This window comes from Myotis nattereri (assembly GCF_964212035.1).
Source record: "Myotis nattereri genome assembly, chromosome: 7".
NCBI lineage: Eukaryota > Metazoa > Chordata > Mammalia > Chiroptera > Vespertilionidae > Myotis > Myotis nattereri.
Window position 1 is genome coordinate 11,380,644 of NC_138082.1, and position 27,190 is coordinate 11,407,833.

Here is a 27,190-nt window from a genome sequence, read left to right on the forward strand (position 1 = left end):
GGTCCTAGGTTCAATTCTGATCAAGGGCACATGCCCAGGTTGTGGATTCGATCCCTAATAGGGGGTGTGCAAGAGGCAGCCGATCAATGATTCTCATCACTGATGTTTCTATCTCTCTCTCCCTCTCCCTTCCTCTCTCTAAAATCAATAAAAACATATTTCTTTTTGAATTCTTACACTATTTAGTTCAGTAAATTCTTTTCACCCAGCAATCATCAAATAAATATTTATGTAAATTTTTAGTTTATTATTCATTCTTTTTAAAATGTTTTAAAATTGATTTTTAGAGAGAGAGGAAGGGAGAGGAATAGAGATAGAAACATTGTTGAGAGAGACACATCATCAATTGGCTGCCTCCTGCACGTTTCCTTCTGGGGATTGAGACCGCAACCTGGGCATGTGCCCTGACCAGGAATTGAACCAAGATCTTTTGGTTTCTGGGTCGACACTCAACCACTGAGCAACACCAGCCAGGCTCATTCTTTTACATAGCTGCTACATTTTACATAGGTATCTTAGTTTGACACATAATGTGAGTGAAAATCTAAACTGAATTTCCCCAATATTTAAAATTTCCCATTTTTGGTATGCTTCTTTTATTTATGTATCTACGTTCTATGCATAAACCAGTGTTCTTGTTTTGAAGATCCTCTTCCAGTTGTATCTATTCTTAAAGAAACATAATTTTATAGCTGTTGTCATTAATTTGTAAAGATGAGTTTGTTTGTTTTCTTTTTTTAAAAAAAGCCAAAATCGTCTTTTCATATATACATCATGAAGTTTTCTCTGTAGGTTAGTGGCCCTCAATTGAAAAGGCCCAAGTTCTACTTAGGGTCTAACATTTTAAAATACTCTGCCTACAAACAGCATTACTCTAAAGTATTTTTCAGGATACAAAGGAAGCAAAAAATACCTTCCAGAACTTCAAAGAAATTGATCCTAACTGTGGGGGGATGGTAAACAAATTATCTAAGAATAACAAATTATCTAAGAACAAAGTTCCCTCCTTTTGTAAACTCATACATGAAGCAAATTTAAAGTAAACCATGATCACCCTAGCCGGTTTGGCTCAGTGGATAGAGTGTCGGACTGAAGGGTCCTGGGTTCATTTCCGATCAAGGGCACATGCCCAGGTTGTGGGCTCGATCCCCAGTAGGGGGCAGCTGATCAATGATTCTCATCATTGACGTTTCTATCTCTCTCCCCCTCTCCCTAAAATCAATAAAAACATATTTAAAAAATAAAATAAAGTAAGCCATGATCTTTTAAGTGTTGAAAGGGTCTAGGAAGGAGACATGTACTACATTATTCAAAGGCTTTGCAGGCGCAAGCACAGTAAATTGGCCATGAGGGACTTGGATGGCTTGGTCCTCTGGGAATGAGCTGACTCAGTTTTGTACAGTTTCTACATGGAACTGTACTTCCCTAACAGAGAGATGTGCTGTTTTGGGGCTAGCCATGGTGAAACCCCCTAACCCAGAGGAAACAGAAACACTAGTGGAGGTGATGCACGCCTTTATGCCTTCTCCTCTATGTCTGTTTTTGACAACCCAGGATATAACTAATATATCCTCTTCATTATCATGTACATTAACTGTGAAGTAACTAAAGATCAAATAACGATGCATAAAAATAAATAAGAACTATTTCAACAGTTGATAGATGCCTAAGAACTATAAATCCAATCAAAAGCAATTTTGTTAATATTATATTTATCAATCACTTAAATGAACCACCTTGTAAAGGAATTCCTTCTACAGAATGATGAACCCATCCATCAGGTATCTCCCCACAAAGCAGGCAGGGGCACTGTCTTAGCCCAACACCCACAAGTGATCTGCTCATACACCCATAGGGGTTCCTCATGACATTCTGAGATAAGTACAAACTCTTCATCAAATGATTTCAGACCCTCTGATATGGGCTCAACCTAAATTTTCAATGTTATTTTCTACCCTTCAATCAACCTAAACTAATTAGTATTCTCAGAAAACAAGTCATGCTTTCTTAACTTGGCCTTTGTTCATGTTTTCATGAACATGTTTCTGAGTGCACATTTCAACCTGTCAAAAGAATGACATTACATTTCTCTCATTCGATCACATCCCACTGAAATGAAAATAAACAATTACAAAAGGGAATAAACTCATAAAGGCAGTGAAAGCTGGAGATGGCAAAGAGATCAAAAGACCAGAGATTTGGTAAATTTCTGGAAGAGAATGGTAGAATCATATAGCCAGATGAACCAGAGCAGGAGCCATAGCTCAAAGCAAGCATTTTTTACTCAGCATTATTCAACAAATATGTATTAAGCACATACTATGTGCCAAACAAATCAGACCATGACAAGTGTAGTGATAATTAAATGAGGACTGAGTGAAAAGTGATCAAATAGCTGCTTTATATTTGATGAACAGGGGAGGCCTGAGGAGCAAAATTTAAAGTGAGGTATGAACGATGAGAAGGAATCAGATGTGCAAAGATCAGAGAGAAGAGCATTCCAGGTGGAGGATACAAGTTTGATGTGTCATGGAATGGAAAGATTAGTCTGATGGGAAGAGAGAGCCAGATCTTGCAAGTATTTGTAAAGCAAGAAAAGGAGTTTGGAATTTATTCTAAGGAAGCCCTCTTGAGGGCAATGAGAAGTCATCTCTCACAAAAGGCTGCAGCAGAGGTGGTGCCATTGTTGAAGGAGTCAGATGGTAGAGTCGGAAAAGGAACAGAAGTGGGGAAAAAAGATGCTCAGCAGGACAGCAGCCAGTATTACCCACATGGGCACCCAGAAGGTAATTGTGGCATTTGCTTCCAGGGTTAAGGAAACTTAAAAAAACAAAAACAATTCTTCTAAGCCTGGCAGCAAATTTAAATGCCTTCTGGCGTCAGGTGGCCAATAAAAATGCCACTGGTAGACAGATGTAAACAATAGGGAGTGGGAAAGCCTGAGAATTAGAGGGCAAACCTCAGTTAAAAACATTCAAATTTTTTAAAGTTTATTCTGGAATTAGTGGTGAAGTTGCACAACCTTGTAAATATATTAAAACTCACTGAATTTTACACTTTAAAGGAGTGAATGTTATATATGTGTATTATATCTCAATTTTTAAAAACTAAAAAAACACCTCTAAGCACTGTGCGAGTTAAACACAAGAAAGTTATGTACTACTTCCTCTGAGAGGCCCATGAACTTTGTACCTCTCTATGGCATTTATAGCTAATCAGCTTTGTATTATGTAGTGGTTATTTGTGTACTTGCCTTATCACCCTCCACACCCAACTAGGTCATAGGTTTCTGAGAGAGACATATGGTTCTCATTTTCACCCCAGAGCAACTAACAAATAATCATATTCCCCTTCATCTGAAATTCAACTATTTTCTGCTAAATAGTTCTGCTTTAAGATGACATCTAATTTAAGATGACTCAAAGCTAAAGGTGAAGAACTTAAAAAAAAAGTGGCTAATTTATCCAGTTCTCAATAAATATTACTTTAAAGGAACCAATACATTTAAAATTAATTTCCCTATCAATAGAGGTAGTTTTAAAAAACCAAAGAAAATTCTATAATGCACTTTAGTTTCCGCAGAACAGTTTTATATTTCTAGTAGGGCCTGATGCATGAAATTCGTGCAAGAGTAGGCCTTCGCAGCCCCGGTTGCCTTGCGGCCCCACCCCCCGCCCACTGGTCGTTCCAGAAGGTTGTTCTGCAAAGGTCGTTCCGCTGTCTGGTCTAATTAGCATATTAGCTCTTTCATTATATAGGATAAGGTTATATGTTTCTAAGGACATGATTTGATTCAATAGCTGTGTTATAACATGACTTTCATAAAAAGTAACAAATGAGTATTAGTAAGGGTTCTTGCAAGTGACAGAAACCTAACTAAAACTAGTTTTCAGCCAAGGAAATTTATCAAAACGTTTATCACAATGTATTTCCTCTCAACTTCCTTCATCTCCATTTCTCTCCTCTCCAAGGTTTCATCGCAAAGTTCTGTACTCCTGCAACCTGCTTTACATCTCCATCCCTTTAGATTCTCTCTCCTCATTCTGTCCCATCAATCCTTTCTCAGTATCCCTCAAAGAAGTTACTTTCAATTGACACATATGAAAACCCAAAATTCATACAGTTTTGTAAGAAAGACTTAGAGTTAACCAGAATTCTGAATAGAGACTCAAAGTTTAGGAGAAGTCACATTACTAGTAAATGTAACTTTCCACAGACTATAGCAGTTCTTCCATTTTTGCATATCTTAGTATTTTATTCTGGCAGGAGTCAGAAAACTAACCAGAGATGGTTCTTATTCCTGACATTAACCAGCCACAAATGAAAATAGAGGTTCAAGAATTGCTTTGGGTGAAAAGGATAGGGCCTATATAAAGTATTCAGAATGAGTTTGTTGGGTGTTTAAACTATAGATGCTAAACATTCTCTAATATTTTAATACAAATTCTGGTTAACAAGAAAATTCAGATAAATCTTCTATTTTTATGCCCTAAGTTTTAATCAGTGAGAACAGAACCTTCATTATAACACTGAAAGGGTCCATAAAGCCTGCAATATTGGCTGCCTCCTGCACGCCCCCTACTGGGGACCGAGCCCGCACCCCAGGCATGTGCCTTTGACCAGAATCGAACCTGGGACCCTTTAGCCCACAGACTGATGCTCACTGAGCCAAACCCGCCAGGGCTTACCTACTGTTTTTGGTCCACAGAAACTTAAAAAAAAAATCAGGTGACTATACTTGTATTATAAGGGTTTCTGGTACCATAAATTAACCAATCAGATGCTACCTTATTACTAGGTGTACTGGTTAATAATGATGGATTTTGTAATCTAACACGATAATTTCAAGATTAACATCAAAATTGCTTTATTCAAAGTAATGTCCATTGCTAGCTACACATTTCCCCCATCTTTCAGGTAATTTGTGGATACCGTCCCAATAGAACTTTTCTGTTTTGAGGCAAACCATTCAGAGACCCAATTTTCTACTTGTTCATACGTTTTGAAGTGCTGCTCAGAAAGTGCGTGTGCCATTGATCGGAACAAGTGGTAATCTGAAGGAGCAAGATCTGGTGAATACGGCAGGTGGGTTAATACTTCCCAGGCAAGATCTTTTAACGTGTCTTTAACTGGTTTTGAAGTGTGTGATGGTGCATCATCATGAAGCAAAATTACTTTGCCGTCTCTTCTGGAACATTCTGGTAGTTTCACCATCAAAGCATGGTTCAAATTGATTATTTGTTTTCGGTGGCGATCAGTATTAACAGTTTCACCTGGTTTTAGAAGCCCGTAATACACCACACCTTCCTCATCCCACCAAATGCATAACATTGTCTTCTTTCTGTAGCGATTTGGCCTTGCAGTTGATGTTGATGGTTGACCTGGATCAACCCATGATTCTGTGCATTTGGGATTCTCAAAATAAATCCACTTTTTGCCGCCAGTCACAATTCGATGCAAAAAAGACTTTCTTTCATGCCCTTGAAGCAACATTTTACTGATGACTTTTCGGTTTTCCATTTGTCTTTGGGTCAGTTGACGTGGCACCCATTTTCCTTCCTTTAAAACTTTTCCCACTGCTTGTAAATGATTAGAAATTGTTTGCTGAGCAACATTTAATCTTTCTGCAAGTTGTTTTTGAGTTTGACATGCATCTCCATCCAATAATGCCTGTAATTGTTGGTCTTCAGACCTTTTCAGTTGACCTGGACATTCTTCGTCTTTCACGTCGAAATCATCACTTTTAAAGCGTTTAAACCAGCGTCACAAGTGTCTTGAGATGGAGCATGTTCACCATAAGCTTTTTAAAGTATTCAGCAGCACTTTTCTTCAAAATGAAGTAATAATTAAAACTTCCCACAAATGCTCTCTTTTTGGCATGAAATTCGATATTTTTCAGCGTAAAAATATCTATTAATGTTAACATCTTCAGCAATTTGACATATGAAGTTTTGAAGCTTGTTGTCAATACAACAAAATAGCATACAAATCAAATTGCATATATATCAACATATGTGTTACTCCATCTATTGAAAAAAATCCGCATTATTAACTGGTACACTTAGTATGTGACGTGATCAATAAGATGCAACTCTATTATATGATCTGTATATTTATGGTTTAAGATAGGGCATTCACAATGAATGGCTATTGTTGTATTGGCTGGGTCATTTTTTCATTTGACAATGTAAGGGAAAAGAAGTCAGTGCCCCTGACTAAATAGTCAGGTACTGCATGTTTTAAAAATTCTTGTGGCACACCAGCTAAAAATCTCTTATCTAAATTATCTACACAGATATCACAAAATAAAAGTTAATTCCTTTTAGGCAATTCTCTGATATCCAACAGTCTTACAGCCAGGACACCGTAAATAAACAACAATACTTTTATTGAAAAATCTTTAAAAACTTTAATTTGTGATTGGAAACATTTCTTAATGGACATTTGAAAGAATACAGTTTTCATTCATAAAAAGGTTCACTGAATATGCTATAAAATCTCATATTCCTTATCTTAATACCTATATTTCTAAAAAATTTTCTAAAGAAAAAATATTATCCATTTCATACCCATCAAGTTGGCAAAAATAGTAAGTCTGATAATACCGAAGGTTGGAGAGGATGTGGAGTAATGCTCACTGGTGGTAGGGACATATATAACTCATCACTTTGGAGAGCTATTTGGAGATTACATATCTGATGATCTCGTAATACCACCAAGTGTCCAAGCACTTATGAGACAAGCATCAGGAGAAATGTGAAAGGATGTTCATTGTAGGATCCTAATCATCTATCTATCCCTCAAAAGGGAAATGAAGAAAACAACCTTATTCTTATAAAAGAATGACCTGGATCTTCAAGAAACAGTATGAATAATGTCAAACCATATGGTTGAGTAAAAAAATGCAAATTTTAAAAGAATAATAGAGTCTACCCTTCATATGAAATTCAAAAGTACAGACAGCAATAAGAAAATTTTTATGGATACATCTGCATTAAATGCACTAAAACATGCACCAGTGAAGCACTGGTGGAAGATTTTTGTTGTATCTTCTTAAAGAAATTATTTGAAGCAAAATATAAATAATTGAATACTACTGGTGGTGAGTGTGTAGCTGTTTATTAAGTTTTATACTTTGGTTTAGAATGTTTCAAAACTAAAAACAAATTTATTTTAAAAATAAATTCAAAATATAGACAAAGTATGTGAATAAGTATAAGTATGCTCATCAAAGCCAAGTATTTTCAAAAATTATGGAGAGGGGCAAGGCAACTGAATATCTTACAAGAAAAGAAAAACTATGTAAATTCAAGTGTATTATGTACATCCTGGATTATAATGCAGACTTTACAAATTATGCATAAAGCATTTAATGCATAGGAAAATGCTAGTGATAAGTTTAAATGAAAGAACTAAATTGTGCATATAGTAATGAGCTATATAAACACATACACACACACACACACACACATATATACTTTCCAAAAAATTTAAAGTGATTTCTGGATAATAGGATTTTATTTTCTTTTTATACATTTATAAGTGTTACACATTTTCATTAATATTAATGAAAGAGGGGGAAAAGATGGCAAACTACAAAATGAAAATTCAAAATCCTCTGGCAAAAATTTATGCCCAAATTAATCTGATAAGTTTCTGTTTTACTTCAGATCCTAAAAATATTAGGCTATACTAATAAAATAAGCCTCTTGAAATACTAATATCCATAACCATACAAGCCAAAAGAATTATGCCAATAATTACATAGTTGTAAAGTTCTGCTTTAAGTTTCTAAATATATGTTTTAGTCTCCTGTTTCTAGCACTGTCACATCAGAATAGATGGTCCCTTCATATATGCATTAGATAACATTATCATATGGAAAACTCCATACCAAATCTTAATTTTTATCATAAAAATAAGCATGTGTAAATAATGATTTGACTGTAAGAAATGATCCACATAGAACACTATGCAGTGTTTATATAACTGAAAGATTTAAAATACTGCTGAAATTAAAAATCTAAATAAATGGACAGATATACCATGTGAATGGATGAGAAGATGCAATGTTAATTATCCTCATATTGATCTAGGTATTCAATGTAATTATAACCAATATTTCAATATTTGATTCTAAAATGCATATGCAAAAACAAATGACCTAGAATAGTCAAAACAATTCTGGAAAAATAACTTGGGGGGGGGGGGCGGTTATACTAACTTCAAGACTCACTATAAGGCTAAGTAATCAAGACAATGTAGTACTGACAAAAGAATAGAAAATTACATCAATGTAACAGAATGGAGAGTCCAGAAATAGACCCACACTTATGCTGTCAAATGATTTTCAACAGGGATGTCAAAGTTAAAGGTAAAGAGGACAGATATTTTTTACTAATTGTATTGCGGTATGCTTGACAGATAAAAATGAAACAGATATAAATATGGAAGGCTGCTCCCAGATCACACCATAATAAAAAGTTAATTCAAAATGGACCACAGACTGAAATGTAAAAGCTAAAATGATAAAGCTCCTAAGAGAAAACACAGGGAAATATCTTTATAATGTTGGTGTACGCCAAGATTAGGACACAGAAAATTTAACCATCAAAAGAAAATACTGATCATTTTTATGAAGTCCAATAACCTCTGCTATTTGAAAGACACCATTAAAAAAATAAACAAGCCACCAACTAAGAGAAAATATTCACAAATATAGCTGACAAAGGACTTGTATCTAGAATATGTAAAGAATTGCTACAATGCTCGGCCTGTGTGGCTCAGCGGTTGAGTGTCAACCCAGGAACCAAGAGGTTCCCGTTAGATTCCCTGTTAGGACACATGCCTGGGTTGCCAGCTGAATCCCCAGTAGGGGGTGTGTAGGAGGCAGCCAATCCCTCTCATCGATGTTTCTACCTCTCTATTACTCTACCATCCTTTCTCTCTAGAAATCAATAAAAAACATGTTTTATAAAAGAACTAGAGGCCCGACGCACGAAATTCGTGCAAGGGGCTTGGCCCTTGCAGCCCTGGCTTCGTCCGGAAGGTTGTCCACACAGTCGTTCTGCTGTTCAGCCATCTGGCTTAATTAGCATATTATGCTTTTATTATTATAGATTGCTATAATTAAATTAAAAAAGCTAAACCCAATTTTTAAAATGTGCAAAAGACTCAGTCACTTGCTAATAAGAACATAAAAAGTGACTCAAATTAAAAATACACCTACCCTGTGTAACCAGCATGTCCTCATAGGTATTTACCCAAATAAATGAAAACACATAGACATGAAGAAATTTATACACAGATGTCACCACAGTTTTATTTATTTGTAAACATTAGAAATGAAAGCAGCCCAAATATCTATTAACAGGTAAATGGATAAGCAAAATGTGGTATCTATCTACACTAATAAAAGATAAAGATGCTAATTGACCGTACCTTCACTATGCCCAAGCCACACCCACCAGCCAATCAGAGCAATTACATGCAAATTAACCCAACCATGATGGCGGCCGGCAGCCACGGAACTGGAGCAAGCAGGAGGCCTGCCCTGGCCAGCTGTGGCCTCCGCAAAAGGCAACAAAGTTTCAATTATAGAAGCTAAATAAATCCCAGATACCTGCTTCCAGCCAGCCTCCACTGGGAGCTTGGGTGGCTGGGGGCCGTGGCCAGCCTGCAAACAGCCATCAGCCCCTCACTCAGGATGGCCACACCCTCATGGGGTGAGGGTCCCTGCTGGGGGGCTGTGGCCAGCCTGGAAACAGCCATCAGCCCCTCACCCGGGCTGGCCAGGCACCCCAGCGGCGACCCCCACCCTGATCTGGGACACCCTTCAGGCCAAACCAGCTGGCTCCCACCCATGCACCAGGCCTCTATCCTATATAATAAAAGGGTAATATGCAAATTGACCCTAACAGCAAAGCAACTGGGAATCACTGGTCACTATGACACATACTGACCACCAGGGGGCAGACGCTCAATGCAGGAGCTGCCCCCTGGTGGTCAGTGTGCTCCCACAGGGGGAGCTCTGCTCAGCCACAAGCCAGGCTGACAGCTGCCAGTACAGCGGTGGTGGTGGGAGCCTCTCCTGCCTTCTCAGCAGCGCTAAGGATGTCCGACTGCAGCTTAGGCCTGCTCCCTGCTGGCAAGTGGACATCCCCTGAGGGCTCCCAGGCTGCCAGAGGGATGTCTGACTGCCAGCTTAGGCCCAATCCCCTGGGGAGCGGGCCTAAGCCAGCAGGTGGTCATTCCCTGAGGGGTCCCAGAGTGCGAGAGGTCACAGGCCAGGCTGAGGGACCCTCCCGGGTGCACAAATTTTTGTATATATATAAAAGCCTAAGCAACCGAACGACCGGTCGACCAGTCGCTACGACATGCACTGACTACCAGGGGACAGACACTCAATGCAGGAGCTGCCCCCGGTGGTCAGTGTGCTCTCACAGCCAACCTCCCATGGTCACGCCCCCTGGCTGGCTGGCCTGGGCGTGGGAGCCGTGGTGTTCCAGGTGGAGGATTGCAGGGAGAGTGAGAGCAAGCTCAGTGGACACCCTGCATTCTCATCGCACCTCCATCCCCATCATCCCCGTCCCCAGGTAGCCAGCGGGAGGTTGGTCACCCGCCACCCACCCCCAGTTCCTGGTCCCAGACCCGATCAGGTGATGAGGGCCTGCCGACCGCTGGTCGCTGTCTGTGGGATGATTGATCGGGGCCGAGCCCCCCGACCTGGCTCCCTCAGTGCCTGGGAGCTAGGCAGTGGACTCGACCCCCACTGCTGGTTGCCATCTGCAGGGCAATCAGGCCCCCACTCACACCGTCTTGGCCTGCTGGGGCTGCCCGCTCACCTGCTCCACCATCCCACTGTGGTCCCACTCTCAGTGGGTCCCATCAGGGCCAGCAGCGCACTGCCGCGTCATGGACACCCGCTATGTTCCACACCACCCACTGGTGGTCAGCACACGTCAACCTGGGTCTGTGCCTGAACCCAGCACTACGCTCCAACCAACTGAACCACCTGGCCAGGGTGCTTTTGTTTTGCTTTGTTTTGTCTTGTTAGCAGCTTTTAATGGTTCACTTTGCAGTCTCAGGATATGCTTCAATAAAATGGATACAAGTGGGTTTTTTTAAATAATTTTTTCTTTCAAAATTTAGTAACAATATCTAACAACTGCTTAGAAGGCAAACATACAAAAAAACCCAAACCTTTAAAAAAGTTATAGAAACATCTAATATTATGACATGAGGACATAGTGTTATATGTTTATTTGTTACTAAACAAATGACTTACACAGAATTATACCCACAAAGAAATGGACTTGGGTCCTGCCCATTGTTTAACTAAACACAATGCATTTGCCATAGTAAGGTATTATTTAAACAATTCCATATGAATAGACACGGCTGAGTTTTTAAAAAATCTACTGCAAACTCCAACTTTCCTTATCATTAATTAACCCATTTAAAATTCACAATTAAGCACATAGATAGTAAGAGAAGCTGTATACTAAGGAATGCTTGCCCCTCCCCCCCCAAAAAAAAACAAACCATGTCTAATCATGTTGTTTCACTATGGTTTTCAATGTGTTAAAATTTTATATACATGTACATGAGGATGCCAAGACAATTCAATGGGGAAAGTACATACAGTCCTTTCAACAAATGGTGCTGGGAAAACTGGATATTCACAAATAAAAGAATGAAGTGGGACCCTTACCTGATATTATATGCAAATACTAGTAACTCAAAATGGATCAACGGCCTAAACATAAGAGCTAAAGCTATTAAAACTCTTAGAAGAAAACAGAGGAAAAGCTTTGTAACACTAGATTTGCAATGATATCTTAGACATGACACCAAAAGGAAAGGCAAAAAAAGACAAAAATAAAGTGGACTTCATTAAAATGAAAAACTTTGAACATCAAAGGACACTACAGAGTGAAAAGCACCCCACAAAGTGGGAGCAAATGTTTGTAAATCATTAATCTGATACAAAGTTAATATCCAGAATACATAAAGAATTCTTGCAACTCAACAACAAAACAAACCAATTTTAAAAAGGGGCAAAGGGCGTGAATAGACATTTTTACAAAGAAGACGCACAACTGGTCAATAAGCACATGAAAAGATGCTCAACATCATTAACCATTAGAAAAATGTAAAACCACAAAGATACACCACTTCTCTCTCATTAGGATGGCTATTATAAAACAAGAACATAAAATAACAAGTGCTGGTGAGGACAGAAGAAACGGAACCCTTGTGCACTGCTGGTGGGAATGTAGAATGCCGTGACTGCTGGAGAACACAGCAGGGTAGTTTCTAAAAAGAAATCAAACAAAATTACCGTACGATCCAGCCATTCCACTTCTGGGTATATGCCCCAAATAATGACATTGTGATTCATGCTACAACGTGATGAAACTTGAAGACATTATGCTAAGTGAAGAAAGCCAGATACAACAAAAAAATAAATATTGCATGACTCCACTTATGTGACGTCCCAGGGTAGTCAAAATCATAGACAGAAGGAGAAAAGCAGTTACCAAGGGTTGGAGAGGGAGAGGAGATGGAGAGTTACTGTTTAATGAGTAGTTTCAGTTTGAGATGATGAAAAAGTTCTGGAAATGGATAGTGATGATTGTTTCACAACCATGTGAATGTACTTAATACCACTGAACTGTACACTTAAAAATGCTTAGAATGGTAAAAATTACGTTGTATATTTTTACCACAATAAAAAGTACTTGTGTGTTATTTATTTTATTATGGTGGCAGTATAGGAATGTGATTAAGAATACAAACTTGCCCTGGCCCGTGAAGCTCACTGATTAGAGCATCTGCCCAAGCACTGAAGGGTCACGGGTTCAATTCCTGGTCAAGGGCAAGTACCTGAGTTGCAGATTGAGTGAAGGAGGCAACCTAATTGTTGTTTCTCATATCAATGTTTCTCTTTCTCTTTTTCTTTCTCTCTCTCTTTCTTGCCCTCCCTCCCTTACACGCTCTCTAAAAACCAATGGGAAAATATTCTTGCGTGAAGATTAACAAGAAAAAAAAAAGAAAAAAGAATGCAAGCTTAAGAATTATGCTATAAAGCTCTACCACTTTATAGCTTTGTATTTTGTGCCTCTTAGATATTAACAGAAGCTTCATAGGATTATTGCAAGGATTAATTAATATATGTAAAAGCATTTTAAACAGTGCATGTCATATAATAGTCACTTAAAATTACGGGTTTAAAATACATTTTTAATGAGGTTTAAATCAAACATCTGCAGAACCTCTAAAGGTCTTCTTCAAAATTCCAGACTTCAGTAAAACACAGATTGAAAAATAGTGGTCTAATCCAGTGAATTTCAACTGGTGGGCTGCAAGAATTTTTTAAACCTGCAATACCTGACTAGTTAGGGGCACTGCCGTCTTTTCCCTTAGATTGTTAAAAAAAAAAAAGAAAAAAGAAAAAAGAAAAAAAAGACAACAGCCAACACAACAATAGCCCTCCAGTGTGAATCAAAATTATATCTTTTTTCCTTGGGGGGGGGGGGCAGGGTCAGGCAAAATATATACTTTTGGGGTGCCACAGAATTTTAGTAATTAGTTTATGTGTGCCATGAGAGGAAAAAGGTTGAAAATCGCTGATCTAATTCATATTTCTCATTTTATAGATAAAGAAATTGAGATCCTTGATAAGTGATTTGCCTGCGGTCACATACCTGTTTCACTAATACTAATTTTCCTCAAATAAGAGTTTGGGATTAACAAAACTAATATGTTGACATTCAACTACTTGAGAACCAAGGCAAAGCCATGAGATTTTATACCGTGTGTCTAATTACCTATGAATAGCGTGACCGTCACCCACCATACCAACCTAATAATTACGCATGAGTGGGAACCAAAGGGAGCAAAACCAAAAGAACAGGCCTTTTAAATTATCTTCAAAGACAAAGGTTAAAAACACCTCTGTGGAAAAATATGTGTTAAAATATTTGTGAAAACAAATAACGTGGATCAAAAGTTTGAGACACACCCAATATGTGCCCACTACTCCCTCCTTTCAGCCAGTTACTTAATATATAACCTGAGTGAGAGTTTTGAATCTGAAAAATCAGATGCTTTTTCTACCAAATAGAGGAATTATCTACAAATAATTCTTTATTAAATTCAAATAGAACAGCAGTCCAAATAACACAAAATGTCTAATCCAAAAAAAGAAAATCATGTATTAAGCTTTGTTAGACATCTCTCTGTACTGGCTTGAATACCCTAGATCTGGTTTCTGGGAAATCCACAACACCAAAAGCAAAATAACAGAGACAATCTGCGCACTTCAGGCTCAACAGGAACCTAAGAGCTTTGGAGAGTCTCAGTTTTGCCCTACATCCCCCCCCCCCAACCCCCATCTTTCTCAAGAGCAGCACCACCTCTACTTGGATGGTCCTCCCCCTCCAAATGCACATCAGCTGAAATCCTGCCCATTCTGAAAGGTCCCATTTAAATGCCGAAACTCCCATCAATCCCCCCGCCCCGGCCCCCCCCCCCCCCAGCTCCCAATCTTGAATTACGCTCTTTCCTCTTCGCTCCCCTATTTCGCACCTCTACTCCAACATTTTATTCTATCATTCACTGCATCGCAATGGCCTACGTTCCCTTCTTCTCCCACCTTCCCCCCAAGAAAATCCCCAAAGCGGCGGGCGTGGGAAGAAGGGAACTCACACTTGTTGACCCCCGGTGCCCAGCACGGCGCTCGGCCCACGTGATCTCGTTTACCGCGCCCGGCGACCCTCGGGGCGGGCGGCAGGGGGTGCGCTCCGGGGTCCCGGCTGGAGCAGCGTCGCCGGCGCCGCACCGCTCGGCCAGTGACAGCGCTTCTGGAGCCGCCGGCGGCCCCGGCCGGCGCGGGCGAGCTGCTTCCACCACCGTCCGACCCAGGCAGCGGGCATGGCACAGGTCCCTGCCTGAAGGCCACGTCCCCACGGACCCCGCGCCACGCGTCCCATGACCCGACGGCCCCCACCCCTCGCCGGCGCCCTGGACCGTGGACGTCCCCCTGCACAGCGGGCCAGCTCGCCCAGGCGCGCTGCAGACAGCAAGCCTCGCGGGGGGCTCAGGGAAGACCTCCCAGCCCCCCACCTCCCCCGCCCGCCCTTCTCACGGAGAGTGAGAAATGCACGCACACGGCACCGGCTGGGACGCCGCACTCTCCCCGCCGCTATTCCCACGGAGCCGCGTCCACGCGCTCATCAGCAGCGGGGTTTCTGCGGCTCCCGGCTCCCAGCGCCCCGTGCGGGGTCACCCTAAGGCACCGGCTGCGTAAGAAACCCACCTTCCCAGCCGGCTTCACACGGAGGCATCCCACCGCTATTACACGGCCTGCTGCCCCCCCCCCCCGACACCCTCCCCCGCCCCCCAGGAACGGCAGTTTGGATTTCCGGCGGGAACGCACACAGACCCAGAGAGGGCAGCCGGGGCTGGAAGCCCGGAGCAATTACTTGGCTGCTTCATGAGAACGAAGGCGCCCCGCCTTTCCAGGTCTCTGCACCGAACTCCAACGCGAACGAGGAGGGGAGGCGGGAGGTGGGGAGGGGGCGCCGGGACCGAGGAAGCCCGGGCCGGGAGCGCGGCTTCTGCAGCGAGTGGGGGGCGTCGTCCCCGCCCCGCGGTCCGGGCCACCAGCTCGCGGCGCCGCTCCGAGGAGCCAACCGCACCCTCCGCCGGCGGCCCTGGACGCATTGTCTCCCTCCGCCGCGACCCCCGGGGGCGCGGGGTGCAGCCCAGGCCCGGCCTGCCGTCCCCCCGCCGGCCGTCCCCGCGCCGGGCCAGGTCCACGCAGCCCCGGCCGCGACCCCGCCCCAGCTCGGCCGCCCGCACCGCGCCCGATGGCGGGGCCGGGCGCCGGGAAAATGGAGGCGGGAGAGCGGCCGTCCCTCCCAGCCCCGCGCCCGCCGCTTCCCCCGCCAGCCCGAAGGCGAGCTGGGCACTCACCGCGACAGCTGCTCGGGAGACCGGCGGCCCCGACGACCGTAGCGGCCGGGCTGGGCAGCTCCTCAGCCGCCGCCGCCGCCGCCGCCTCCTCCCAGGCGCGGCGCTCCCTCCCGAGAGACGCCGCGAGCGTCCGCAGCTCCCGCGCCGCGCGCTCCGGGACTGACTGACTGACGGGCGGACCGGGCGGCGGCCGCGAGGCGGGTCGGGAGCGCGCGGGGAGCGCGCGGCGGACGGGGCGGCCGTGTCCGGCCGAGACGCCGAAGGAGGGGCTGAGGGCTGGGCGGCCCACAGGCGGACCGACTCGCGCCGGCCGCTCGCCGCCCCCGCCCCCGCCTATCACTCACTTCCGGCGCCGGCGGCCGCGCCCCCCGCCCGCGCCCCGCGCCCGCGCCCGCGCTCCCCGGCCTCCGCCCGCGCCCGCGCCCCGCCCCGCCCGCTCACCTTCCCCTCGGGCGCCCGACCGCACCCAGCCGGCCGCCCTCCGCGCCCCGTGAGCCGCCGCGGGAGCCGGTGACTCGGATGAATGGGGAGGAAGGGAAATCCCGGCGCCGCCCCGCCCCGCCCCCTGGGAGCAGGCCCGCGGCCCCTGTGCCGGGCCCGGGGGCGCCGGGCCGGAGCGGATCCGGGACCGGCCTGCGTGCACCTCGGTGCGGAGGACCGGGCACCCCGGCCGCACTCCGCAGGCGGCTTAGGCGCTTAAAGGACCACTGTCCTCGCAACCTGAGGCTTTTTTTTTTTTTTTTAAAGAAATCCTTTCCTTTTGGGCAACAACCCTCTACAGTTCGTGCACTATATTGGGAAGCTTTTAAAAATTGGACATGGCAGTTATCTTGAAGGACTTTTTAACTCGGGCATTTGCTTACCTTGGGTTCTAATAGCTGTCACTCCCTTCTTGAAATTGCCTAGGAGGAAGGTGTTGGCACGTTTTCTTATTACCCAGCTCTAAGTTACCCAGATACTGCTTATTTCGAGGCAGGCTTGACTTCTAAGTTCTAATTTATATCTTGATTTTTGACCTCCTACAGTTGATCGCAGGAAGAAAAAAGAATTCAGTCCTTTTTGACTGGCTACGTGCAAAGCAAGTTTGTTGACAGCATTCACACAATTGACAGGTCAGGACGTGACCTGGAATTCGTTGCAGTAAACACTGCTTTTTCACATCTTTCCATCTGCTTGCGAAGTGAAAGTATCTGTATCTTGAATTTTCACAAATAAAGAATTGACTGTACATTTCTGAAATCTTGGCTCCTTTTCTACGAACGAGGGTGTTCATTTCTCTGTCCTGGGTCCAAATTTTGATTTGGCTAATTATACTCCTTCTTTCTGCTATTCTTGAGGACTTTCAAGTGGTTTTGGTCTTTTTTTTTTTTTTTTTTTTTTTTTTTTTTTGCACAATCTGTTCCAAAGTGGTACACAGTCTGCTTCAAACTGGTATTAAGAACGACATAATACAATCATGAGCTGCATTTCACACTTGAGCTATCTACTTTAGAAACATAACTTGCACTTTTGTATTTTAAGTTGAGTAGGTGCTGTAATATTCTTGTGCAGAATAATGTTATCTTATAAGTGAAGGTGGTATTGCTGACCAATTCCCGTAGCCTTTGTCCCGTTCTTGTAGAATTCATCATTCATTATCTCTATAATTATTTCAGTAAGTTATGATCTTCCCCAATAAATGGACTACAACTATGTATTCATCTTTATATCTTCCATAATATCTGGCATAATACCTTCCACAATAAGTATCTTTAAATTAATAAATGAAAATATTTTGGTAAGTGATAATTTATGCAAATCTGTCTACAGCCTTTCACCCCCTTTCCCTTATGACCAGGTTTGCTGAAATTAGACACATCTGAGTGTCAAACCTAATAAATCCCTCCTGTCATCGAATGCTATTAGTAGGTTGTGATACTACTGAACAAGGAAGATAATTCACTTCATTCAAAATCTCCTTTAAAAATAGACCATTGAGCCTGGCCTGCGTGGCTCACTGGCTGATAGTCCACCTGCGAACCAGGAGGTCACAGTTCTATCCTTCCCTCCAACCCCCTCCAGTGGGGGGTGTGCAGGAGGCAGCGGATCAATGAATGATTCTCTCTCATCATTGATGTTTCTCTCTCTCCTTCTCCCTTCCTCTCTGAAATCAATAAAAATATATTTTAAAAAGGAGACCATTGAATGCTTTTTAGATAGCTCTTAGCCAACTCTCTCTCCTTCCAGTGCTTAGTTTGGTCAAAGCGAATTAGGAAAGGAAACATAGTAACTTTCAGCCATGGAGAGAAGTAAGTTCTCATTAGTTCCTTCAAACCATGAAATCATCCATTCCACAAGGGTTTATTGAGCTCCAAGACCTAAAAATACAAAGACAAGAAAGACATGCAAGGTGATTCCTGCTCTCAAAAAGCCCATGGTCTTGGGTAAAGGAGGGAAGAATATGGATGGAGTCCATTCCATTGAAACGTGAAATGCTTTTTCTAACGGAACACCTCACAAGTTATGTTTTCCACAGACTACACTTTGGGAAATGCTGCCCTAAGCCACATTTTTGGTTTATGGTCATTCTAGCTCCATCAGCCAATCACAGGGAGAAAAATACTATAAAAGAATTATGGGATATATTCTTTTAAATGAGGTTTCAAATCAGTAACTTTTGCAGCTATGCTACTTTTTAATGATTACTCCTTTACATAAAGTGAAAAGATTTGTACATTGGAAAAGTTAGGGCCAGTTATTACCTTAGTATGATCTTTTGATAATCGGGCAGGAGCCTTGTAGAATTAAATTACCTAAGTGACTAGGATATCCATCTAGACACCCTAGCCCCGAGGTAGCTTTAAGTAAAACAAGCTTTCAGGAATTAAAACTCTTCCCAGAAATTTTCGTGTCAATTTCCCCCTACCCCTTCATATTGAAGGAAAGGACTGTGAAAGTCTACACCAGGTTTTGACTTCATCTCTGGCACGATTCCCCTGATTCTGGATGGGAAGGTTTCATATCCTAAATTCATAGTTCTATTCCCCAAAGGATACGTTTTTAGTACTTCCTATTCTTAGAAAAATGAGACACATTGTTTGTCCCCAAGGGACTTCTTTGGACTACACTACAGCTTTCATTTTAAGAGTAGTTTCTATGCACATTACCTTTGAAACTACTTATCACTGTCTTAATTTATGACTCAGTAATTTTGTTTCATTTCTAACTGCTGGATTCACTTTCAGTACACAGAACAAGGACCATCGCATGTAATATAAATATGTTGAGTGAATGAATAATTATTAACTTGAAATATCAGTTGTCATAAGTATTGGCAAGAACACTATTTATTAATCAATTTATCAAAACTATTTTGTTAGTGCCCACTGTGTCCCCGGCTCTGTCAGATCACTTAATGAGTATGAGAGAATACTGGAAATAGTCTCTAATGATTAAATATGACCCCACCCTATTGACAATGAAGGAAAGAAACACACTCTCATATCCTGCAGGTGGGGACATAAATCATCACAATCTTTTTCTGGAGGGAGTTTAGCCGTCGACATTAAAATAACTTAAAATGTGCATCTCATGATCAAGCAATTTCTCTTCTATGAATTTATTCCAAGGAGTAAGAACAAAACGTTAGCTAGGATATTGTGGGATGATGGCAAATAATTGGAAATTCCCTCAATATCCAGCAATGAGACTAAGAAAATGAGGATTTCTGGAAAAAATTTTTGATTTGAAAATATGTTCACAATATGTTAACCAATAAAAAAAATTTACAAACATTATGCACAAGATGAACTCATGAAAAAACATTACATAAGAAAATCTAGAAAGAAATACAAGATCTGACCAGTTTGGCTCAGTGGATAGAGTGTCTGCCTGTGGACTGAAAGGTTCCAGGTTCAATTCCAGTCAAGGGCATGTACCTTGGTTGCGGGCACATCCCCAGTAGGGGGTGTGCAGGAGGCAGCTAATCGATGTTTCTCTCTCATTGATGTTTCTAACTCTCTATCCCTCTCCCTTCCTCTCTGTAAAAATATATATTTTTAAAAAACAAATACAACAAGAATACAAAAATGTTTATGGCAGAGTGGTTGGTTATAGTACTTTCTTTAATTTTTTTATTTTTAAATGATGATTTTGTATTCTTTAACTGGCAATTAAAATGAATGAACTATATCAATATTTATGAATTTAAATAAATCAGATCTCTAAAACAAAATGTTGAGGAAAGCAATGCACAAAGCATATATTATTTAATAAAAAACAAAGTTAATTTTAATTGAAAAGGGGATCTCTGCATTCAAGAAACTGTTGATGAGAGAAGAACATGAAATAGCCAGAGGACAACTAAATACTCAACTCTGAAACAGACTGCCAGTACAATAGGAGTTAAGAGAAGAGAGAAAATGACTAGGTTTGGAACAAGTTAAGATGCCATCATAAAAGAAGTGAGACGTAGCTGGCACTGAGCATCTGAATGCCATGGGGAGAAACAGAGTCAGGGGCAGTAATATAAGGTGAGGCGAGGGCCTGGCATAGCCCATTTTACACATATCTCACTCCTTCCACTTGAACTTGAACAATTGCAGAACACTTGGTCTTTGACTATAAAAGTATTTCTGTTTCTTTCATAGAAGTGAGATTTACAAAGCCCTGTGTACTATAAATATGAAGTATTACAGGTCCTTTGTAATATATTTTTAAAATTATAGTAGATGCTTTTTGCAAATAAGCCATTTGGGGAGCATTTTTTCTTCTTCTAAATCTGTGGAACTGGGTATTTCCAGATATTGACTTAGAACAAACACCAACTCTTATGCAACAGTAGTAATTACAACCTGCACCCTTGTGAGTGTTCTGACGTTCACAGTCAGACCACAAAGGAATTTAACCAATCAGGAATCAGCAATTCTCTGATTACATACATATTATAGAGTGTTGTTTTTGAGCTCAAGAACTAAATTACTAATAGTAGTATTAGCTATACATATGAAGTGAAAGAGTGAATGATGTGTGTTCAGTGCCAAATAATAAATTAAAAGGGTTATGCCCATCTCAAAAATGTCTGTAATAGGAAAGAACAGGGCAGAAATGAACTGCCACCAAGTATTCCTTCAGTGTGGGGTATGACCAGGTCAGGGGGATGTTGTAGCAAATGTGTCAAGCAGAAAGTAGCAGGTTATTTTTAGTAAACAACGGGGGAAATGGTTTTACTAGAGCTAAAGAGGTCTGTTGAGGGACAGTGAGATGGGAAAAAGATAGATTATGAAAGCCCTTGGTGACCAAGTAGTAGGCATGAGAATCAGTGCAGTAGATATAAATGGTCAAGTCCATTTTTCAAGGTACCTACCAGCCATTTTCCCAGTTCTGAGCCTTTGCAATTACCATTCTCTCTGTCTGGTCTGTTCCTATTCATTACAGTTCAACTGTATCCACCTTTATCCCCAATTCTTCTGGATAAAATTATTTACTGTACCTTTGTGCTCCCATGAAACTTTGCACATCGGTATTATATTTTTTTGTGCATGTGTCTGACTCCTCCATGCATGATACCTTGTACATAGAAAAGTTCAGCAGTATTTGTCAAATTAAAGGATGATGAGAAACAAGATTAAGAAAACATCTGGCAACATTGTGAAAAATAAGTTGGAGTAAGGAAAGTAACTGGAAGGCTGGAATGAAGTGATGAGAAATGAGAAAGGAGGGAAATTAAAATATTTGGAAAAACTGACTATATAGGTAGCAGATGGAACAAAGGCATGAAGAAGAAGAGAAATCCAAATAACTCCAGGGTTTCAAGGCTGAAAGAATGCTGAAAGCAAAAGACTGATATCATTGCAAAATCAACAGACAGACTGTGCAAAATTCCAATGAATGTGGTGCATTAAGGCAGTCTCTCAGACAGTTTGTGTCTCAGATTTTTATTGAATAAACTAGAGGCCCGGTGCATGAAAATTCGTGCACTGGGTGGTGGTGGTCTCTCAGCCTACCCTGCACCCTGTCACAGTCCAGGAGCCCTCAGGGGATGTCCTACTGATGGCTTAGGCCCGCCTAAGCCTTAATCTGACCTCCCTTTGCAGGAGGTGACCCTGCCAATCAGGGGAAGTCGCCGCCCCATCACCCTGTTGCCGCCGCCACTGCTGGCCCTCGCAGCCACCATGGCTGCCGGCCCTCCTCCGCGCTCGCAGTGACTGCGGCTTGTCTGGAAGGATGTTTGGAAGATGTCAGGTCTATCCGGTCTAATTAGCATATTACCCTTTTATTAGTATAGATGTGAATTTTTAGCATGCCCCACAAGAATAAGTTATCAAGGGTGTTCAATTTGTAAAAAAGTAAAATATAATCTAGATTTCCAGTTTTCAAAATAATCTTGCATTACTTTTTTATTTGTTGAGAGTGACAATAACAAAATCAATAAATGTCACTCTAGAGAACCTTTGCTATTTCCTCTGCCCAGTCCTCTTCTCTTCTTCTGGAGATAGTATGTTTCCTTTGGATTGCTCTTCCCAACCAGCCTCCAACTCAACCATGAGGTTCTAGGTTACAGGTGAGAGTATGTGCTCCAATCTGGGATAATCAGAAGTATTCCCAGCATCTTGTTCTTTCTTTCTTTTGACGAGGACTAGGAGAAAAAGTTAATTCTTTTCTGATGGGATACTCAGAAAAAGGCAAACCAGAAGGTATTGTTGACTGTGGTTCTTCTAATATCATAGGAAATATGAGAACCAAGTAAAGATAAAGAGAACAGAGCAGGGGAACCCCAGTGGTATTTGCATCCTTGGTTGTGGTTGTCTGAGCGCCAGCTAGCTATTTTTCTCTCCTTCCCTAGGTTTGGATAGATAAAGCAAAAGATTATCTTTCTGCCCAAACTGGCTGTTTCTGTCATCTGAAAACAGTCAGGACTGTTGGTAAGCCTGCCACGATTCCCTGCGGTCCGTTACTGCCTCAAATGAGCTCCTCTAACTGGCTTCAAAGTGTTCACAATCCCCACCTTCTCTGCCTCCACTTTACAACATTGCTTCACTCCGGCTGGCCTTTTCATTTTCCCTTCCTCACTGTATGGCATTTGCTTTTGTGGCTTTATTCCTTTTTGCTGTCCTCACTGTCTGGACTACCTTCACCTCCCCTCCCTGCCTATCCATATCCTGTCCAACCTTCCCAGCCACCTCCAGGACACTCCAGGAAATGCCCCCCAAATCAGCCAGGGAAGGGTTCCTTCTCTGAGTGTTTGTGCTATGCAGGCTATATGTCTATAATAGGTCACTCCCAATAAATGACAAACCTCATGAGGAAAATAACCTACCACGTGTAATCAACTGAGCGCATAGAGCTAGCCGTTTATGTTGATTGATGGAATTATATGTTTAGCAAAAGCTCAGAAATATTAAGGTCGGGTCCTCCTTGGAAGAACGCATGATGGTTTGTGGGTATTTATAAGTTAGAAATGGCCTGGTACACAGAAGGACAGTTTCATGATATTAAATTGTCATCCTTATGCTGCATGTTTTCTCATCATTTCCACAAAGATAATTTAGGAATGGGAAGTAAGACCCGATGGGAAAAGATGAAGAAGCCAGAATCATTTATCCATGAGAAAAAAAGAGAAGGAAGCGATTCCAACAATAGTCTTAACATCTGTGAAAATTTGGTATACAGAAGATAGGGTTCTTTCTCCCTAGAAATTAAGATTGAGGAGCGGAGTAAGGCTATAATCACACAATGAAATGTAGGTGCTTAGATAGATTTTTCACCATAGGGTATCAAATAATGAAATGAATTTTGAACTTTGTAGAGTGTATTTCTATAGCAGTTCTTAAAAAAAAGAAACTTTTGAAAATGGCTTATGGGTAATTTTGCCTAAAGGCAAGGAATTGAATCAGATGACCACAAAAACCTACTAGCGGTAAGGGTCTATTTTATAAGCCTTAGTACAGGGCAGAAAAATATTTTAAATGACATTTAAATTTTATAGCTATGTATTAGATGCTTTTTTTTTTTTGGTTAATCATCACCTGAGAATATTTTTCTCATTGATTTTTTAGAAAGAGTGGAAGGGAGAGGGAAGAGAGAGAGAGAGAGACATCAATGTGAAAGAGACACATTGATTGGTTGCCTTCTGCATGCTACTGGATCAGGACTGGGTATGAACCTGCAACCCAGCTATGTGCCCTTGACCCAGAATTGAACCCTAAACCCTTCCGTGAACTGGCTGGCACTGTATCCACTGAGCAATACTGGCCACGGTGTGTATGCAGGGGCTTTTATTGTTTTCTCCATGAAAGGAGAATGTCTTGTTCCAAATATGTATAGGAATAAGATAAAAACCTTTGTCTGATCTATTCATCTGCTTTCTTCCAAAGGGAAACTTAACTGTGTTCAGATGTAACCCTATTTCTGCCTTTGATATGATTTCTGCCTTTTTTGCATCAAATGAAAGTATAAATTTTAAGACCAAGTAAGGTACTTAACACTCAAAAATGTTCCCTACCTGGACAATGACTCCCTTCTCTCAATAATTCTAACATGAGCATAAAACAGAGCCCAATTCTGTACAGTACTGTCCATCAGGACCAGTAGAGCACCAATGATATGCCCATCACCAGGCAAAAAGTGATTCCAGGGGGAGTGAGGGGGGAGGAGGGGGAGTAGAGAGCATTTTTAGGGCAGTAAAACTATTCTGTGTGATACTATAATGATGGATATAGAGCATTATACCTTTGTCAAAACCCATAAAATAGACATATAACACAAAAAGTGAACCCTAATGTAAACTATGGACTTCAGTTAACAATAATCCTATATAATAATAGGCTAATATGCAAATCGACAAAACAGTGGAACGACTGGTCACTATGATGGGCACTGACCACCAGGGGGCAGACGCTCAATGCAGGAGCTGGCCCCTGGTGGTCAGTGTGCTCCCACAGGGGGGGCACTGCTCAGCCAGAAGCCGGGCCCACAGCTGGCAAGCACAGTGGTGGTGGTGGAGGGAGTCTCTCCTGCCTCCTTGGCAGCGCTAAGGATGTCCAACTGCCGGCTTAGGCACGAATGGGCCTAAGCCGGCAGTCGGACATCTCCCGAGGGCTCCTGGAACTCGAGAGGGCACAGGCCGAGCTGAGACACCCCCCCGCAAGTGCACGAATTTCATGCACCAGGCTTCTAGTGTGTCAATATTGCCTCATTAATTATAGCAAACGTACTGCACTGATACAAGATGTTAATAATAGGGGAAACTGTGGGGGATGGTTGAGGTAAAGGGGAGATTGGAAACTGTACTTTCCATTCAATTTTTCTGTAAACCTAAAACTGCTCTAAAAAAAGTATACTTTTTAAGAAAGTGACTCTAAACACCTGAATTTGTCCTTAATTAGGGAAAAGAAATTAAGCATAAAATAGCTAGAGTACTATCTTCTGTTAAGAATATTACATATAACCAATATCTATTTGTAATAAATTATCTCTGCATTTTTTTAAACACCCAGGAGAATCCTGTTGCTCTAATGATCAGAGTCTCTTTGAAAACAAGTTAAATTAGGAGCCATGAATATTTCTTTGTGGCTTTCCTTACTCACCATGAACAAATATTAAGGAGGATATGTAATTGTCCTCCATAAAAACCTGAAAGTACTTGTTGACAAACTTTCCCCTTTCTTTTTCTACCCCAGCAATAACTTAGTATCCACTTTAACTTTTATTTTAGGGGAAAAACATAATGGCATTAATGCTGGCTCATCATGGATAGAAAAATAGTAAATATCTTTCTTTACTGTTCTTGTTATTACACTGTATTTTAGAACTTGAACAAAAAAAGGGAATAACAACACTTTATAAAGAATAAGTCCTTTTGAAGCCCTTTCTCTTATGAGCTATACAGCCGAGTGCAGAAGCTGGACAGTGAGTATTACGACAGGCAATGTAATATGCTCAGGAAATGAATGTTGTGTGTGAGCTCGGGAAAAGGATGAATGGGAGGAATGAAATGATGGCTTAAATGAATGGCGAGGTTTGAGCAATGACATCGGTCTTTGTACTTGAATGTACACTGGAACACCAAATGTTTCACATGTATTTCAAGATCCCATTCTCACGTTAACACAACTAGTTCTTATGTGTGGTTCTTTCCAGTAACAAAAACTTTTTTTTTTCCCCCTAAAGAATACCAGTTGTTGGTGAAAGGGACCACTACCCTTTTTCAGTACGGAGAGGAGGTAGATCTTCCTTTCTGTACTTCTTTAGCATCCACATTCGGTCGCTCTGGCTATCAATCTCGATCCTCAAACTCTCATGTGCAAAAAACACACAACCCCATCACATGTGTTTTCTTGAAATAATTTTGAGTTGGCGTCTCTCCTCCCACGAGGTAGACCAGAAACTCAACCTCAGTCCTTTCTGGACTCTGCTCCCGGTTGTCCCCACCCCCTGCCGGGGAAGCCCAGAGACCTCACATAGCCGCCAAGCACTGGGAGGTCCCGTTACTCATCCACCCACCCGGGCTCTGCCGAGGCGCCCACTGCCTTTGTTCTTAAAGTCCCTCGGGTCCAGGACTCTGCTACTTTCATTCAACCCGTGAGCACAGGAAGGAGTCTCTGGTGAACTAGAAATGTCTGGTCACTTCTTCAGGCTACTGCCAGGGAAGAGAGGACAAGAACGCCAGGTGCACAGACCTCTCATTTTCTTCACGCGCACCCTTTCCCCTCAGAGGCACGTCCAGTTCTCTTCTTCCAGGGAATCCAGCAGAGACGACTTCTGGCTGTGGGGTGGGTTAGGCATTTGGAAATAAAACCAAGAAGGGAAGTATCTTGCAGCCAACTTCTGCTTTCCCCCTGATGACATAGTAATACTCCCCCGAGGCAAAGAAGCACGAGGCCTGCTACCTTCCTGAATTTAGGATGCCAGAAAGAGGGGAATACAGGAGATGGCCGTAAATGCACATCTCAAAAGCCTCATCCTTCCACACAGTCACACGGCCCAAGCTTGCTCAGCCCAGTGAGAATCCTTTGCCTGAAACCTTAATGCAAAGGCTCAATCACTAGTAAGCTACTGGATACCTAACCTCTTCTACAAATTCAGCCAGAAATTCTGACTGAGAAGACAACAAAAAAATCAAAGATCTGAGACATGAAGAGAATGCATGCATGGAATTATTTCCGTAGCTCACATTTATTATAATATAAGATTAATCCTGGTAGGTAAAAATGTTAGAAGTACCACCGCC

At 42.0% G+C, this 27,190-nt stretch overlaps 1 protein-coding gene across 1 annotated transcript in view; it reads right to left on the bottom strand.

Moving 5' to 3' along the window:
- The window catches only part of RAPH1 (Ras association (RalGDS/AF-6) and pleckstrin homology domains 1), a 68,161-nt gene extending 52,052 nt beyond the window's left edge, over window positions 1-16,109 (bottom strand). The window contains exon 1 of the mRNA XM_081096174.1: window positions 15,982-16,109. The gene's annotated coding sequence lies outside the window, so the exon portion shown is untranslated. The remainder of the gene's footprint in view (window positions 1-15,981) is intronic.
- Window positions 16,110-27,190: the final 11,081 nt, after the last annotated feature.